General features: G+C 42.8%; 1 long non-coding RNA gene across 4 annotated transcripts; it reads right to left on the bottom strand.

Annotated features, from left to right (window-relative positions):
* Nucleotides 1-463: 463 nt before the first annotated feature.
* On the bottom strand, nucleotides 464-6,144 carry LOC123088178 (uncharacterized). 4 transcript variants are annotated; one of them, XR_006441717.1, is made up of 7 exons: nucleotides 5,670-6,144; nucleotides 5,369-5,441; nucleotides 5,090-5,176; nucleotides 4,332-4,858; nucleotides 3,779-3,845; nucleotides 1,387-1,465; nucleotides 464-1,297 (listed from the first exon to the last, which is right to left on the bottom strand). It is a non-coding gene; the product is annotated as an uncharacterized lncRNA (long non-coding RNA). The 4 variants fall into 4 exon arrangements; XR_006441715.1 differs by lacking the exons at nucleotides 464-1,297; nucleotides 1,387-1,465 and having other exon boundaries at nucleotides 1,472-3,845; XR_006441716.1 differs by lacking the exons at nucleotides 464-1,297; nucleotides 1,387-1,465 and having other exon boundaries at nucleotides 1,472-3,872.
* Nucleotides 6,145-6,772: the final 628 nt, after the last annotated feature.

The following is a 6,772-nucleotide window of genomic DNA, read 5'->3' on the forward strand; positions in this document are numbered from 1 at the left end:
ATAAAATGCATGCAGTTGTTTTGGAGAGAGATAAGGAAGTTGATGCATGCATGCGGACCATACACAGGAAAGATTTATTTTATTGTTGAGAGGGACCTACTTAGCTGACACATATTTGACTATTAATAGATATACATGAGATTGCTGCCACAATACAAACCACTATACACATGCAATGGGCCCTTGGCGCACGAATCATAAAGTAGATGAAAGGTGGATGGCTCGCCGGTAGATACCCGAACCGGTAAAAAGCACTTTGCGGTCCAGCGAGGCCTTGTGCTTTTCTTTCTTCTTTTCTCTCCTCTGTACCGGTTCAGAGCTGACTTATGATGATGATTGCGGGTTTAATTATTAAAAATTACAGGGACCTTTGTATAAAAACGCCGCGACAGTGAACCCGAAGAGTCAATCCGTGCTTTATTATTAAAAAAAATAAATAATTACTAGTAAAAGAGCCCGTGCGTTGCAACGGGAGAAAAATAATAATATTGCCCCTAGCACAATAAGCATTGCTCGAGACCCCTACAGGTGCGTGAGGGCCGTGTACGTCAGGACACCGGTGAGGAAAATGTCCCGTGGAAGCAGGTGGAAAATAATAGTGGAGGCCGTACATAAACCTAGCTGCTGGCTCAATCTCATATGAACAACCACCTGATATCTGGCTATCCCGACTAATGTATTTGCCTTGATAGTTGTTTCTGACCTCTTCTGATAGCTTCCTCGTCCATCCTGGGCCCTACCACCGATGCCTCCTTGGTCCAATCTTCTTTAATCATGTCCATCTTTTATTCCTTCTCCTTCTAGTAACTCTCACTTTATAGATGCATTGATTGCATCGTCTCTATCCCTGAAATCCACATGTTTAGATTTGTTCCAAAATTTTGCAATCCATAAATATAAGGATTTGCCACCAAATAAAATGACATAAATATTCAAAATCAAACATCTGCGCATGTAAAATGGGGAGAATTTAAAACCTCAAAAAATGCATTCGAAAAAAGAATGCTGAAGTAAATTCCCTTAAGAGCTTCTGAAAAGTCTCAATGTATATTTAAAAGATTTTTGGATGGACAACCCTTTCAATACGATTTATTGAACAATAAATTCAGTTAATTCCTATGAACCATGGCAGGCTGAGTCGACAAATTGTGGCATGGGCGGTCGCTCATGAGAAAAGAAAACATGTATCTTTTGAGGATCACGACATCAGCTCATGACATGGGGTATGATTCCGAGTAAATATATCTGCCCTTTGCTACTTTCTTGAAGATGACATCTTTGATACTCGACATAATACCTGTTGAAAGCAAATAATGTGATTAGTTTTGGAGAACAATAGTTGGATAAAACATATGATGCTATTGTTTTCATTACGGAGTTATGTACCAGTGGAAAGCAACCCTATGCATGTCCTCACTCTTAATAATCTCATGCCAGGATTGCATCAACATCCAATTCTTTCAGTCTGACACGCAAATGAACTTTTATGAAGTATTGGATGGAAATAATTTAAACTAACGGATAATTTTTTCCATTCTTTCGGAATAACAAAAAAACTATCACAAGATTTCTTTTTCAGACTGATCAGTTGTTTGTAATAACGAAAAAAACTAACAACTATTGGAAGAGAAGAATTACCCAAAAATCTTAGGAGAACTATTTGAGTGAAGCTTTCAGAAATATATAAAACCATCTAAGTTAGTCCACGTGAAATCAATTCACATACTTGGCATGTAGCGGACAGTTTACCTTTGATAAACTATAAGCAATTAACATTAGCAAATAGTTATATTCTTCTTGTTAAAGATGGCAAACAAAATCCACCAGAAGTTGTTAACTTATCATGCAATTGTATGTTTGTGTATCTTGTCCACAGAAGGTTTAAGCAACTGTCCAGTTTGGCAATTCAGCAAGTTGAGGCTATATGGCGACTTGGAAAATAACACGCGGTGCCGAGTAATTTACATCATGATTATGCACTCTGACAGGGAGCAACAGCAAGATATTTCAGTGTTATTCCATTCGAATATACATCTTGAACTCTGCCGCCATGCCTTCCATCCCTCTGCCGATCTCTCTCCCAGCTGATCAACATCATTAGAATTCAGAACAGGACCAAGAGCCTCTTACCTTACAGTCACGCTGGAACCCAAAAAATCGTCGAGCGGGCAGGGGCACAGTCACACGCACGGATTCCATCACCACCAGTTTCTTTGGATACTTCATGGATACATAGTGCACGACGCCATCCAATACTAAAAAAGTATAGTGGTTTTCCACTCTTCCTCGTTGAATCCTGGTCTGATTGACTCATTGACCCACATCTAGCCTCCAGCAAGTCAAAGCGAGATATGAGAAGAATTCCAGGTTGCAATCGCCGCTATCGATCACAGGTATGGCTTCACAAGCTTCTGCAGCTCTCCGTGCGGCCGCCCTATAGAGCTACTCCATCACGGCCGCGCACTCTGACAGCAGCGCGTCGACGGCAAAGGCCAATCCTGTGGGATACCATCTATCTTTGGCGCTGGAGCTGCATACGGCGCCGCAGCAACTCGCACAACGTAACGTCCTCCTCGACAAGCGCAAGTCGAGAACGTGGCCGATGAAGTGGACCTGGACCTCGCTCCATGACACTGAGCCTTTTCATCGGCAGATCCGTGTGCCGCCGGAAGGTCGCCCATGTCCAGGATGACCGCTACCTCGCCGTATCTTGGTGCGATGGCGGGCGATGGATCAGCGAAGGTCGGCTTTTTTTCTTGCGGGGCGGAAGATGAGAGACGAACACACACGTTCTGGCGGAGAGGAGGGACGTGTTCCAGTCTGCCTTCTAATAGTTCTTTTCGTTTGATCTATTTTTTTAGGAAAATCGAGAGACGGTCACGTGACCGACGCTAGTATCTTTACAAAAGGTTTTTTTTCACTTGAAGGGTAATTTCGATGACGGTGAACCCGACCAATGCGTGCTTTATTAGTACCACCTCGTTTATATTACAAATTTTTGTCCATACAAATTGTAAAAGCGTATTATGAGATGAGAAGAAAGCGCATTGTGACGGTGAATCCGGAGACCCAATCCGTACTTTATTATTAGGGAGAGACTAGTGCAAATGCCCGTGCGTTGCACCGGGCAACAAAAGAGGCACAACCTACTTAAGATCTAGCTCGAGAGATTTTCACACTGCAACTATGCCAATATGATGTTAATATGCCGGCAGTTTATTGTGCCTCTGTTGCGATCCTCTTTCCAACCAACATAAATGAGCATTGTAGAACACTGATTTTGATGGATAAAGGGGATGCAGCAACCAGATAAAGAAATCATATACTCCCTCCATCCGGAAATAAGTGACATTGTTTTAGATTTTGAATTAAAACAGCTTCACTTATTTCCGCAAGGAGGGAGTAATAGTTAATGTTCTGTACATTATTGCACTTTGAATCCAACCAAACAAAGGTGCATTATGGTATTTAAAGTTAATTTCATCCTTATACTAATAAATCTTAGTCTGCAATCTTATGTACTGAAAGGAGAATCAAAAGAGGAGAACAACATATTTCCAGAGCTCTTAGATCCTTGATGACAAATTCTTATTGTTTCTGATAAACTTGTGTTCTCCAATTTTAGCCCAACACTCTGAACTATCTCATCATACAGTTTTGATAAACAATACAAAGAATTGTTTTCGCTTTTGAATATGCTTGGAGATGAAAACTGCTTGTTGCTATTTATAAAGAATGGAAGTTGGTTATGTACTGATAAAGTGGTAGCACGTAATACCTCCACCACAAGAATTTTTGCCTTCAATACATCCACATAATGTAATCCGACATTGTATCCCCTAAATCTGAAGGATTGTCACTGTATTAGTAATCTGCAAGACCACATATCGCCACATTCATCTATTGGAGGGTTATCCAACAAAAAATCCTGTTATCACAACAGAACACAAGGTACAGAATAGAGTAGCGCACCCATTTATTAAAAGAAAACCATGCCAAACTTTAATAACCTGTATATATGTGGCCATGTTTTTTAGAGCGACTTCGATGAAAATCAGGGGCTCCACTGGTCTTAATGAAGACAATAACATCACTCAGACCAAGTTACTAACAGACCTAAAACTATCATCTAGAAAGCTGTGATTTACTCTGTTTAACAAACAAAAATATGTGTTTATTTTGTCCCTAAGAAAATTTCAAACATGTGTACAAAAATAGTACCCAGGTTGTGCAAGCTAAATATCTACATTTTCTAAGTTTCAGTTGTAGCATCAGGAGTAATAGTCCCACTGTGCAAAATTCACAAGCAGAAACAAGATGTTCTAACTAACCTGGAATCGCCAGATGGAAGTAGCCGAAACAATGTGGCAAACACCTAGCCTTCTCTCCAGTCTATCAGATTTCTGATTGTATACACAACCTGAAAACTAAGAAAAAGAAATCATCAATTAAACCACAAGATAGCATATTGAACGATCTAATGGCGAGTCAGACACAAACTTCATAAGCTACAATCTTCTCTAGCAAAGAGGCATGATCGTCCCAGGTTATCTGATGGTTCTGTAGAGCCGCTGGGCTGAGCCACGTCACCCATCAGATGCAGGCAGAACCGTAGCATTCTCCTACCTGTACTCCATATTTGTAAGTGCTAATTACACAGGAAAACCAACAAAAGGACATCTTGGTTAAACCTCCTTATGCCATCTTTCTTTTGACATTCTACGAGCACTAACAAACTGAAATCCTCCGGTTTTCCACGGAAAAAGAACTTTCGCTGAACCAAGTATGAACAACAGCAGAGTGTGATGGGAACCACCCACTGCCCAACTCCTTCAGACCCACTTGATAAGAACTGTGTCTGCAAGAAACAAGACCATAAGATTTCAGAAAGCCATAGGCCAGAACAAAAATTGATAACAATGATAAAACAGGTAAAGTTGAAAAGGATTTTGTGCGTGTCCACTTTCCAATAGTGCATGGATAGGTCTGTAACATAGATAGATAGCCCCAATACTTCGCCATGCAGGCATGCCTAGACAGTTAGATTAGATAGAAATAGACTGCCTCAGCTGGGCACCAACCAACATACCTAGCTTCATGCACACATTAATTCACATGCTCACTCCTCACCATGAGATGAATCTGGAACCTTTTTGGTTGCTCTTCTGAACTGAACCTAAGGAAGCAAACACATCAAGGTATACGAAAACCTATAACTGTACAATCAAACAGTTTCAGGGGCTTCTATCTACTGGCCAATTCAGAAACAATCAACTAAAAAGCAATCAGAAGTGGCACCAATTCAGAAGCAATAAACTGAAACAAACATGGCTTCTATCGACTGATTAGCTTTCAAGGGGACACATACCTCTGGTGTAGCCGCCGCAGGAAACATTGGACGGCTCGAGAGATGTTCTTCTTCCGCCGGCGAACTCGGTGATCTATAAAATAAAAGTGACTGCAATGCTGAATGTTCAAAGTAAGAAGAAATTTAGCATCATATGCAACAGACTCGTAAGGAATTCTCAGTTTGCCTAATGGCCCCTAATAAGCCATGTTGCTTCCTTTTTTCCATCGAATTTTATGTGAGCAATGTGGTTCGGCATTTCATCAAACATGTGGAAGGCAGAGATGATATGCAGTAATCTAGAGGAAAATAGAGCACTTACATCTCATCATGGCTTAGTAGGAAGAGAACACGACTGATCATGGAGCCGTCGACGTCGAGGGAAGCGACAAACTGGACACACACTCAAAACGCGAATCTGAGGAAGCACGGCGCCCCGGCCCATGCCGTCGAAGATGCCTCGCGTCGTCTCCCCAATCCGTCGGGAAGCCTCCTGCCGCCTCGCCCTCCTACGCATCATCTCCGCCCTCCTCCCGTCGCTCGCCGGCGAGACCACCACGACGTTGGTCGCTCCCCTCCAGCCGACCACCTCTCCTCCGGCGCGCGCTCGAGCCGGCCGACCGGCGCGGGCACGGAGCGCGGCGGCCTGGGCCTCGGCGTGGGCGAACCGCACACGGAGGACTTGGACGGTGCGGGGGAGGAGGGCGCGGCAGAGAGGGGGCAGGCCACCGTGCCGGGAGGACGGCACGGCGGTGGAGGCGGGGAGGCGCGGTCGCTTGATTCAGGGCTGGGGTATTTTCTCGCGAAATACGAAACGTTTTTTTCCACTTTTTTACTGTACTGCAGGTTAATTACTTAATACCATAGGGTTTTTTCTGAAAAACGTCGCGACGGTGAACCCGAAGAGTCAATCCGTGCTTTATTATTAGGGAGACACTAGCAAAAAAGAGCCCGTGCGTTGCAAATACCACTCTTCTAACCCAATAATTATGACTCGAGACCACAATATGTCCGTCCTTTATTTCAACGCATGGCGTCCCATCTGTGTTGCTACTTATCATCCTCCCCACTCTCGCTGACAGTGATCTTTGTACTCGCAATCACAATACGTTTGAATATTGTCCATCCTAAGATGAGAAATCTACTTTATTCTATTGGGTGTCCGGCATATATGTTTTCCGCCGTGTGTGTTGGCCCATCTAGTCAGTATGAGTATACATCAAAAAATATATAACCGGATGCAAATCCAACTTCAAGAAGAAGAAAAATTATGTGCATGTAGATTTGGAGGAGCAAACAAATGCATGTACTGCTACGAGAAAGATCTAACACAATCAAGATCGTTCTTCCGTTGAAAAAATTAATCGGGATCCCCATGCACCATTGTCCCCTTTTCAACCTTATCATCGTTGTCTCTCTCCCAGG

The sequence above is a fragment of the Triticum aestivum genome, chromosome 4A, assembly GCF_018294505.1.
Source record: "Triticum aestivum cultivar Chinese Spring chromosome 4A, IWGSC CS RefSeq v2.1, whole genome shotgun sequence".
In the NCBI taxonomy this organism is placed as follows: Eukaryota; Viridiplantae; Streptophyta; class Magnoliopsida; order Poales; family Poaceae; genus Triticum; species Triticum aestivum.